The sequence below is a fragment of the Ruditapes philippinarum genome, unplaced genomic scaffold, assembly GCF_026571515.1.
Source record: "Ruditapes philippinarum isolate M1 unplaced genomic scaffold, ASM2657151v2 ctg4321_1_1_1_1, whole genome shotgun sequence".
Lineage (NCBI taxonomy): Eukaryota > Metazoa > Mollusca > Bivalvia > Venerida > Veneridae > Ruditapes > Ruditapes philippinarum.
In genome coordinates this window covers 40015-53352 of record NW_026856323.1, presented here as the reverse complement: position 1 = coordinate 53352, position 13338 = coordinate 40015, and positions in this window count along the sequence as shown.

Here is a 13338-nt window from a genome sequence, read left to right as displayed (position 1 = left end):
TTAGCATGTAACGGCCAAGTAACCGTTATTGGAAATTCCAAAGAATTAATCGGTGATTTTGGAAACTGTTAAGTAGAATACAATTTGTTGATCGTTTTTGTTTGTCACAATATCTTTGGATTACAGTTTTGTATTTTACGCCATTCATATGGTATTTACCATAAATACGTGTAAAGGATCGTATCGTTTTGAAAATTTAGGTTTTATAAGTGCAGATACAAATTCATAACATGCCTTCCAATAATGTGCTATAAATATATCAAAACTGTTCAAAAATATAGATTTACACATAGGATCAAATTCTGTTCCATGTGTGAAACTTCATTTGTCGCCGAGCATATTATATCTGATGTAAAACATATGAAGGTTTCCCCCACTAAAATACATTATACGTACATTAAAAATTGTTTAATTTAAAGTACGTAAACACATTAACGTGGTTAAACAAAATTAAATACATTTATAGTATTTTGTAACAGAAGTGGAAACTTGCAGTTATTACATTAAATAATTGTTCAATTTTTGTGATTTCATAGTTACTGTACATTTACTTGATATTGTTATGATAAACATGTCTTTGAGGTGTGTACCTATTTATATGTTAGAAACAACCATTTAATAGTTTTCACTTAAATCATAAGTATTGTAGGCAAAAGAGACGGTTTCATACTTCCAAGTAAATCCAAAGCCTTCTAGCAGGAGCCTGTATTACTGTTAAGCCGCAATATAACTGTTTACGTAATACAAGTTCTTGAAAACCGATCAAAGCTAAAGCTGTTACATCAGTTGTTAATTCAGCGTTGATCCTTTCCGTTCCAAACATTAGCCTAGACAATGGATTTCAAATAAGTAACTGAGACAGAAAATGTCATCAGAAATTTGTTGTTACATAAGTTATTTAGACTAATCTTGACTTAACAGAAATCCCCCGATACCAGTAAAAAGATAGAAAGAAATATACTCGGACAAGGTTTAATTGAACCTGATCATAAATGGCAGTAGAATGCGATGGTCCATACATACAAAGGGTAATCTTTCACATCTATGAGTATGTAAGTTTCATGCATGTCTAAATTTCACCTTTACTATGACTGTTAATTGTCATTTTATTTGTTAACGTGGTTTAAGAAAATGTTTCACTGTCGGCAATGTTTGTTTATTGATAGAAGCTGGCTTTACTTGTGTCCATTATTTTTCAACAAATATTTTCTAGTGTACTAAACAAGAAATGCAATCCTTAAACATTGTGGTTTCATTTCAGCTGATTAGAAATATCTAATAGTTTTGGGAGTGTTTCCTTTGTTTTCGTATCACATTGACTTGATTTAGACTGCATCATTATATTTCCCGTTTACTTTAAAAATGTTCCTTATAGTCCAAAACATACATTTACACAGGCTTGTAAAACCGTTATAAAACGTTTTAGCTGAAGAAACAAAAATAGTAATATTGATTAAATGTCAACATGTCTGGCATAATAACACCTTTCTTTATTATATTATCTTATAAAATATCTGCATTACAATTTAACGTTTCGCAATACAAAAACGCCTGCTAAAACATGACATTAAACTATGCCACATATTAGAGCGTGGAAGCAATTATAATATACTATGAAATAATTTTGAGCTGATCTACAATAAAAATATAGCATTAAATGTGCGATAAGGATAATAACTGTTTATACTGAAGCACTAACTGGTACATTGTACATTGAATATTGAAACATAACAATTATTAACAATTTAAATAAATCAATAAAAAAAACTTTATAAATAACACAATTCATTAAAAGATGTAAAAGTGTAACAGTAATACTTAATATTTTCATTATTCAAATTTTAAGTCAACCTGTTGTACCGGATTTTTACATTTCTTTTGAATCTCATTTTGATAATAGAAATCAGGAATAAGTCGAAGTTCCTTTATTAATAGCATACAGTTTTATCAAGTTAGATAAGGTAACAAAACCGATTAAGAATAAACTGATTAAGAGATTTTTCAATACCAATGTTAGATTTTGTACGTAACTGCTGCAAATATCACTATTGCATATCATAATCTAATTATTACGGGGGGGGGGGGGGTGGCCTAGTGGTTAAGGTGTCTGCCTCTCAACCCAGAGATCACCGTTCGAGCCCTACTCGGGTCACGATCATGTTTCTTCATATGACACCAGTACTGGTTGGTTCCAGGAAGCTGATTCAAAAGTGATTAATATAAGTTGCAAGAACTTGTTTCGCAATCGAGCTTAAATATGTTTAAACCAATCTTGCAACACTTAAAATTTCATTCCTCTATATGTCTCGTTAATTAACAATATCAGATATAAAGTCCAACGACGGATCTATTTCTAATATCTCAATACATTTAGTAGGAATTATATCGCTGAATGGTTTGTTGTTTATTGCATTTACTTGTGAAAGATATGTTTACTCATTGATCATAAAAGCTGCCAAGTTTTTAAGATAAAGACACATACTTGAATACTATTTTATTGTAAAGAAAATATTGCATTTTCAGTGGTGAATTCTTCTTCTGAAGTTTATTCGTGTTAAGGAGCAAGGTTTTGTTCTTACCGTGTTTTTTGTTCTGAAGTGGGCAATTATAAATGTTTACTTCTTTACATGCGTATGGCGTCCACAGTCTTCAAATCTAAGTCAATATACTACACATTAGTGGTATTTTATGGCAAACATTTTTTTCAAGCTGTGTATTTTATAGTTAAGATACAATTTACTATCAATAGTAAAGGTATTGTTAATTAATTGTGCTACTCATTACAAATAGAAAAAAGGAATGAGATATTAAAGTATCGTAAGTTAGATTAATGTAAATAAGATAATGTTTTGATGAAACAACCGCATCATATATATCTAATAGCACAAAAGTAACAAAGGGGTATGCTTAATATGGTGTTTAAACATTGACAGCCACTTAATCCAAGACATGATGTAGAAAAACATTTTAATATTTTAAAAGGAATAACATAGTCTTAAAATAAATAATTTAAATTAATGTAAACTACACAAATATTTCCAATCGTAGGTATGTTTATAAATGAATGCCCATTTTCACTGGCTGTTATAATTTGTGTCAAGCATTCAAATTGCGTATTTTAAAAAATAAGATAGTTTGTACAATCCATACGAGTCCTCCCTCAGTTTACAACAATTATTTATTGTTTGCATTTCACTTTAAAGTTTCATTTTATTTTAAAGTCACGTATTTGCTTGGCATGTTAGGCTTGGCATGCTTGGAAGTACCAGCAAAAAGTACTGGAAATAAATGGTGTAGTCCTATTTATCATAAAGTATAACACAACATTAAAATAAATATTTTGAGAATAAAAGAAAATAGTTTGAGGTAAGTGCGACCTCTTTGTATAAAATTTTTTTTCAATGTCTCATGTCCACATTGCCAAGCGCAGAAATAGCAGGTGTTGATAATATCTACTGTAATGTTACGATGCGTACTTTGTAGAAGTTTTTTGGTGAGTTGTTAAGTTCCGTTGTTTCCAGCAGGGTATGAATCATTAATCATCAGAAATAGTGTTCCTGGGTGTGCTATTTGTTTTAAAATTTCTGACTACAAGATAAAGGCCTTACACATTTCGTATACATGTATATTACAAAAAGGTGCATTTGTTACTTTAAATTATGACAATATAACATGCTATGTCTTATTTGTTTTCATGTTATCAAAAATGTTTTGGAATTTATAAGTGTTTCATTTAACTCTTCTATCTTCTGACATACATTTTAGCAAGTGTGGTTATACCTGGAATCCCGTTTATAATGAAAATATTGCCGACTCAATCTTATTTCGTTTCTTAAATAAAAGAAGATTGATAGCTGCCGTATAAACACATCTGCAGACGTTCATTAAATAAAATTTTGCACTTATCATTACCGTCCCTGTGGCCGGCACCAGTTCATTGTGACTGCTAAAGTTTAAGTTTTAAAGAATTCTATACAGACAGCACATTTTTTGTAAATGGGCTTGAACTTTAACGGCTTATTTTATAGTAATTTTCAAAGTATATAAAAATAATATTATAAATAAGATATATACATTCGCAATTCAATTAACATATACTAAACGAACTTCCTCAGTCATACATTTCAACTAAAATGTATATGTTGTTTAGCTTCATTGCGTTTTATTTAAGTAGCTGAAGTGTTGAATACAAGAAATTGTAGAGACACTTTCGAACCTTTCTTGTTCTATGCCCAGAATGTTCATGAAGTCATCAGGTGTTTATAATAACATTGTGATTTTAGTTGTCCAATGGTGCTAAAAGTATTCCAATACCAAATTATTGCTAGTTAATGGTAAACATTTATTTACTAAAAAGGCTTTCCAGTCAATGCTTAAGATTCGGAATATTATTTTCGTTTTGCCATAGTTGTGATTTTATCGACATATTCTATAACTATTTAATTAAATACAAAACGGTACATACAAAAACAAACAACCTTAGTGGTTGCCTTTAAAACCACTGAGTCAGATTATAAATGCATAGGGGATTGGAAACATCATAAGTAAACATGTTTTTATAAATATATTATCATAAAGTGTTGTACATATAAATGTTACACGAACATATCATAACAATTGCGCTGATGTAACAAATTATATATCTAGTATAATTATGAACATATTTAGGTAAATTTTTTCTACAAGTATTGTTTTTAATTAGTTCTTTGACTGAAATGAAAAAATATCGAAGCTACTGTTTATATATGTTCTTATTTACTGCGATTGAATGTGTTATCAATATAAATGGATTTTTTTGTAACAGGATAAATACCATAAGCGATTTATAAGTTAGTTCTTATTCATAAATTGACAAATACGATAGAAATCATGAATGGAAATGTAGTGTATGTTGTGTCAATATTAAATTGATATATATATACTCGTATGTATACACGTACAATATAAAATATTCATTATTTTTACCTCAGTAGAGCTCCCTTTAATAACTTTATACTCACTTTATTTCACAATATCAACACTCATTTTAAAAGACTGAAGGCTTCTGAAATTGATGCAAGAAGTATCTTAAAAGGAACATATTATGTTCTGTAATCCTCTCCCGATGATATTACAATCATGATTTCTTTTATGTGAAGACGTTAATTCTCATAACATTTATTTAAGTAGTTTTAAGTGCTACAAAGAAAGAGCTACTAGAGGAAAGATATAGAGACACATGGGTTCTATCGATCATTTAAATCCCTAGATAATTTGAGACTTATGAAGGCGGAGAATAGAGAAGAGGTTTAAAACAAACCATTACCCATTACTTGAATGAAAAACAACTGCTTGAGTTTCTCATTCTCTTTTTTATCGTTGCCATTGTACCAATTCATGAGTACTGTTTATATAGTATATACATACGTAATTTGTAGAGCAACGTGTTTTATCTTTAGCCCGAATCCCAAATACTTCAATACAAATATTTTATATTTATTGCACGAAATTTGATGCAATATATCAAGCCGAAAGTTAAATATTGCTTCAAAAAGACGACTTTTGAAGAGTCATTATTTAGATTATCTAAGGATCTAAGGGGGAACGTGTGTGTTCATGAGGGCAATTACCAGACAAAATTATGATGACCATCATTAATCAATCGTTAGAGAGAAAATATTGACAGAACATGTAATTTTCAATTATCTTGGCAAGAAAAGTATTAATTGATTAGACATCCTTAAACAAGGGAGTACACTAGTATTGATTCCATGTCTTGCTTAAGGTAGAACACCCCTAATGGGCACTATAAGGAACTGTAAAATTGACAACATAGGACAGTTATATGCCTTAAATGTCACCTGTATGCAAAATTTAAACAAACTTTACCGTGTGGTTTATGAGTTATGGATATTTTTCTGAACTAAAACTTTGTCATTAGAAGGGTTTTTTCAGAAATGAGGAAACTCTAAATAATCTATAATATTTTCATTATGAAAAATATTTTCCTATTGCTCATTGTTTAGAAACAAATAATGATATTTAGGTAACAAAATAAACAAGCAAAATGAATGTTTTTAAACTAAATGTTTTTAATATGTATAAAAATGTAACTCTACCCCACCCACTTTTAACACTTATTTGCCCATTTCCATATGTAAAAAGCCTTATTTAAAATATCCCTAAAATTTTCCACATTGAGGGGCAGTTTTCAAAGTTTGCCTTAATTTTCTTTAATGTATATTGGTTGGTCTTGCAAAATATAAAATACAAAATTACCGTGTAGTTTTTATTTTATTAAACTTTGAAAATATCTGGTATCATATTTGCTATGAAAGTTTGGCATTATTTAGTAAATAAATACCTACAATAATTATATAATTAAAATGAAACATTTTTTTTCATCCATTAGTTATCTGAGAGATTAATAAAAAATGTTAAAAAGAAAAAAAAAGTTGCCGCTTCTGGGGTTTGAAACCACGCCCCTCAGTTTCAACACACTTTACAGTAATAATATATTTCCTTTTTCACAATGCGTTTACTGCAATTATGTTCTTAGTTTTCTAAAACATACATTTACATAGGCTTGTAAAACTGTCATAAAACATTTGGCTGAAGTATTAAAAAAATAGTACTATTGATTAAATGTCAACCTGTCTGGCACAAAAATACATTCCTATATAAAATTATCTTATAAAATGTCTGCATTACAATTGAAGTTTTCGTAATACAGAAACGCCTGCTTAGACATGACATTAAACTTTATGCTATGCCAAATAGTTGATCGTGAATACACTATGTCCCGCTTATCGTTAATGGAAATATAGCATTAAATGAATGTTTACACAATTGAAGAAACATAAAGATACATCTAATAAAACACTATAAATCATGGATAAAATACTACAAATCTTAGTACGAAATATAACAATAATTACAATCATTGTCCTTATTTATATTGTAAGTGTACATGTACATGTACATTTGTACCACGTTTTAATATATTTAAAACAGAAAAAGTTGACGTTTTCTTATAACTACTAAATTTATTTACTTATAATTTCTAAATTGAAAACGTTGCGAGATCGATATGACTTAGTGTTTTTAACGAATTTGAAAGATAAGATAAAACTTTCGTTTCTAACTATCTTTTGAAAGATACAATATCGTCAACATCAATTTTGCACACAAGTTGCATCTTTAGCCGTAGAAGCAAATACGGTTATTCTGTATTTACAGCATGTTACGGGTTATTTAAATACGAGCTGCAAAAAGAATTTGAAACACAAGACAATGTAACTTTAATATCCTTATTAGCTTCCCTTCCGTTGACTCCGTATTTCTTTGTTGTTTGTTTTATTTTTGTTCCTTATGTTTCACGAAAATTATCCCCTAGGCATTTAATGAGGTACTAGCAAAGAGTTAGAAAATAAATGTTGCAGAGACACTTTAGGTCCTATCCATCATGTAATCTCCAAGACATTTGAGACTTTAGAAGTACATGAAACAACTGAAAGGAAGCATATTAGTTGTCTTAAAGTGCTATTGTATCGTTAAGATACTTTTTTAGAGGTACTAGATTCTTTTTCCCGTTAACACGGAGAACCACATTTTGTCGTGACTTATAATTAGAATACGAGTTAAGTACTGGAAACTTTTGTACAGGCACAACTTATTTCTAAAATTATTAACAAAGGTTTTGAATTGGCAAATAAAAAAATGAAAAGACAAAATAGTTCGTTATATTTTGTTGTCTATACTAGGAAGTGTACACTTTTCAGTTTACCAACCAATCAAGATAATAGAGAATTATAAAAATGTACGATCATGATGACCAACGTGTATTAATAATTTGATTTATAAAGAATTAATTTTTTTCGATTGTGTAGGAAGCGAAAAGCTTATAGACACATTTTCGAATCCGTTCCTGGAACTAACCAGTACTGCCCAATGATTGTAAAGTTTCTTGTTCAAAGAAAAAAAGACTTGCCTCCTGACGGGGTTTGATACCATGCGGCTAGCCATTATTAGATTACTAGTCTGGCCGGGTCACCACTCGGCCTTGCCGCCAATAAATTTATCAATGATTTGTGCTATCATATTCACAGTTCATAATAAAATGTTGATCAATGTAATAACCACTGGAAGATATTCTCCCCGGAGGGCATTTTGGCAAAGAATTGATTGGAAATAATGATCAGGCTACAGGAGCTTTGCATCATTTTACTTAAATTTCGAAGCTGATGCAATATATATTGCTTATTAGAGTAAAGGATTAAATATGATGGTAGAAATTTATAAGCAATTTAGGCAGTAATTGCTTCATTGTAATTGCATGAAGATGATTGACGTCAAATACGGACATTAACTATGTGCAATCTTAAAGAACATCAACTGGAAATTCTTTTATTCAATTGTATGCCATACATTGTTTGTAATATTTGGTTTTAAAAATATTCAATACTCACCTAACGCTGCCTGCTTTATTGAGGTATAAAATTTTAGTAACATAATAATATTTCTTCCACATAATGATTTCTCAAAATTGTTTGTTTCTAAATAAATGCTTTTTCGAAACAAAGTAGAATAAATCAATATATATAGTAACAATGGTGAATGATTTAATATTTCATCTGTCATGTTGAGGGTTTTCACTGACACAATTCCCATTGTACGATAATCATATGTTATAACTGTTAAGGTACATTGTCCTGAAAATTAATGCAAAACATGTATTAAAGCGATAATAGAAAATTTATGTAAGTATTTATTTCAAGTCTCTTTTTCTTTCTTTATGATAGAAAATCAAAATATATTGTTGATAAAACCAACAAAGACATAATATTTGTGTCTGTCTACGCACATCACACAAAAAGTAAAAATTATCTTCATTACCTGAAGGAAATAACGTAAATAACAACCTGAATAAAATAGTAATTATTATAGTAAGTTATAATAAAAGGCCTTCTAATAAAAGTACTGAATAGAAGTATTCCGATTCTTTTCATTTAAAAAATTGATAAATAAACGCATGGAAATTGTTTTAACAGGTCTTTAAATATCAATAAATAATTTATTTTTGAAAAAAAATGTGTTGGTCAAACTAATGGTAACGCAAGTTTAGCTAGAATAACTGATTGAGTGTGGCTTTAAATACATTATGCTCTTGTTTAACGTTAAGCCCTTACAAACCAGGGTGAAATTTAGTTTGTCTGAAGGAAGGTACAATTTTTTTTAAATTAATTATCATATTATCATATTTGGAATGATATGTGAACATTTTTGAAAAGATATAAAGAGATGTCACTTGCAAGTTTACATTGATATTTAGGAGTTATGTTTTGTTGATGTTTATAGAATTAAATACACACAATATGTATAATCATTGATCAATGGATAATTTATAATACGGAAAGACAATAAGAATGTTATGAATGAATGCTTGATACATTGTTATAATAAGTTGGCGGGTGAAGAAATCAGCAGTCAAAAATGTCGTGAATTATTATTTTGTTATGTATTTATTTAACACTTACAGAGCCTTTAGATAGCAAGGCTGGCATAAATCCAAATATATCTAGGAATATTTAAACTTCAGTCTGCGTATGTTATCTACAGGAGTCATCAACTAATAACTTACAGCATACGTTCAGTGAAATCACATCGGAAAACACGCTAACATTATTGTTATAGCTTTCTCTTTGGATGAGAAGAACAAATACTGGAATGTCAATACGTCTAATGTAGCCGATTGTTTTTGACAAATTCCTAAGATAAATAGCATATATATGTTTATATCCATTTCTTTCTTGAAATGTATTAAAACGCAACCAAAAAAAAGCATTTGTTATGTCTTTATAATTTCATGAAAAAGCGAGGCAGACTTTTTTAAAACATTAAACAAATTACAACATTAAACGCGCAAAGTTCAAGAAGTTTGATATCAGTAATATATTATATTCTGTTCATTATAATGACACACATGTAAATGAAAATAGTGCATTTGACATAACCATAAGCTCCATCGATGCAATACGAACTTAAGAAGTATTTACGGAAAAGAACAAAGGCATTTGACAAAAGCACAATCAGACAACCAACATATATCATGCATGCAACGGATACGAGCTGGACTTCAAGCCGACAGGCTTAACGATCGGCCGGCAGAGATAAAGACCGCCCGCTTATTTTTATGAAGAGGATATAACAATAGTGAGAAGAAATTCAAATAAAAATATAAATATGACACTTTATTGGCATAAAAAAAAACCCAAAAAACATTATCAAATTGCTATTTTTTATCATAAGATTCAAACAATAATACAACAAATCAACCAAATATTTCAATCGTTTGTAATAGCATTGAACACAATGCAGTTCCATCACATGATTTTTTGTTATTTTTACAGAAATGACGTTGTGGGACATTGGTGATGTTTAAAATACAAACACCTTTTTATACCATGTTCAAACTTAAGATAAACACACTGCTTAATCATACAACATAATTTTGAATCATACCTATTTTGTTGAACACTTTTATTGGCGCAAACTTTTCAGACCAAATTGATAAAAAAAAAACATTTAAACAGAAAATTATAACAAAGAAACAAAACAATTTTTGAAAAAATGTATTCCTGGTTACCATACTCAAAGATTTATCATTTTATAGTTCCTTTTCGGCGCTTTTGGTACTGACATTAAAACTATTAGTTGCAAACACTTCTTATCCAAAATAGAAATTACGGCAAAAATGATGCTTATTTATATTCATAAATCTCTTGCTGTCTTAATTTTACTAAATGATTGTGATAAAGTATGCAGAATTATACAGTAAGGATGATTTGGTTTTGATTTATATGCAATAATTCTGTGATATTGGTTTCACATTCAATTTGTTTATTTATAAAATATTGTCATGTGTGCTAAAATACATTGCAATAATTTACATTTTTTAAAAATATTTTATCAAAAACGTCAGAATGATGTTTATAGAATGTATTTTAGTCAATTATTTGATAGTCATCATACGCATGAAACATTTTAATTATATATGACCGTATGGAGAGATATCGTTAAACAAAAGGTTTATTCCGGAATTATTCTACGATAAAATAGACTCCGTGTTTTTCGTTAAGTAAATTTGCAATTAAAGTGTTTTTTCATCTGTATATATATCTCAATCAACTTGGAAAATCATCATTTATTTACATACATAATCATCATTTATTTATGTCATTCCATCTCCCAATTGGTATTCCACTTGATACAATGGGAAGATTTTTTTATTTGAACTTAGGTTTGCGAGTCGTTATATTTTGAAATGAGTATAAGGGGTTATATTGACCTTCGATACTGTAAAATCCTTTGTATTATACAACGATAGTGATAAATTGCACACCTTCTGCTAGCCAGTTGAAACATTCCAAAGAAGGATTACACCCCTCCGTGTGTTGACAGAAGCAACAGCTTAACTTTTGTATTCGATCTGATAGTGCAAGTGAGACTTTATTACAGACAAAAAAAATAATCAGAATACGGTCCTTAATATTAGTTTCAGTCATTCAGAACGTGTAATTTTTTTAAGTACATTCATTGGTAATCACAAGTTCATGCAAATGTTATTATAAAACAAGAACACAAATAAAGTGTAGCCATTTGTTTAACATAAGCGATATTATCGACTTGAATGAATCCAGACAATTGTTATTTCAATACTGCTAGCATATAAAATACAGAATCTTTATAAAATTAAATAATGCTTAATGTTAACTAAGTAGTTATCATGCTTGTCTTAGAATATCAGAGTCAAACAAATAAACCCATTTTTAATAATGATCAGTAACAATAAAAATGTATCAACTGTTTCACACATTATCAAAAAGAAACATTTCTGCGACGTGTTATTATATAAAATAACAAACAGATGAAGATTTTCTTTATATTTATACTTGGCAATACAAAACGAAAAATCATTATGCTTTATATGTCTGTTTTGTAAGATAGATATATAAACATAATGTTGCAAACCAAATGTCATTTATACATATGGATCAATATCGAAACTATTTATTCAAATATTCAAATATCAAAATAACATTCTAAATATCCAGACACTAACTCCATTGCCAATTTTCATACAAACAAAAGTGATCACTGCAAAAATATAAACAATAATTTACGCGAGTTTTGATATACTGAACATAAGATAGACATTGATATTCATGCATATTATGTTGCAACTGCTTATCGCTTCTACCTAATACTTTCCTTCTAGCTAGGGAAATTTACGAAGGTCTTTAAGAGATATATTTAGTTGACTATTATATCACACTGTCGTTCACTTCAACGTAATACTTTTGAAAGCATTTAAAGTAATCTGCATCAAGTTCCAAGAAACTTAGATTGATTGTAACAGCTAAGAGTTTGTTCTTAAAGCTAACTTTGTGGATGCACAGCCGAAATCTTCATATTTAACGCGGTTAAGATATAATAATACTAGTATACAATAAATCCGATCTGAACACCTTTTATACAGACAACTGTCCGTTCTATTGTTTGATTCAATATTTGAAATAAAATGTGTTCATTGTAGACCAATCAACTTCAAGTAAAATAACAGTAAGATAATCGATTGATTCAATAATCCATCCAAACCACTTATTCCTTTTTCAATAAATCTCGATGACACATTTCTATATGTTTTCATTATAAAGTTCCCGCTTTACACAGATAAAACACCGTGTACAGAAAGGGTGCACTTTACTTTAAAACTGCCTAGTTTATCGTATCAATTCATTGTATAAGTGATTTATTTATAAAAAGAAATTACAACTGACGTTTGTCAAAAACATACTTATGTCATAATATTATGCTACTTTTCATGTGTAAAAATTGAAATGAAGAATGTGTAAATTCTTCAATTGGAAATACTAATCTAAAGTTAGTTTCCTTAACATTTTAGAACTTCCCAAGATTCCATTCGACACATTTTAAAGATCATACCTTAATAATACAGTTCTGTAGAAAATGTTAGCTGTAAACTCTAGAAGCGTAATGATGCAAGTATCAAAGTTTTAAGTATTAACATTTCTTAGTTTTGCATAGTTCCTGATCATCAATCAAGTATTGTTAACAGGACTCCATTGATTTTTTCTGGCATGATAGACTGGTAATGTTTTACCCGCATTTTTTTGTACAATTTGATGAAGGTCTGAACTTATAACTTGTGTCCAAATTTTCACATCACCTCAACTCGTTTTTTTGTCAGAATAATCATTTTCATTTTGTGCAAAAATACCCCAATTTGAAAAGTGTTGCTACGCTTTACTAAGAATTGCAGTCACTAAAATAATTGTT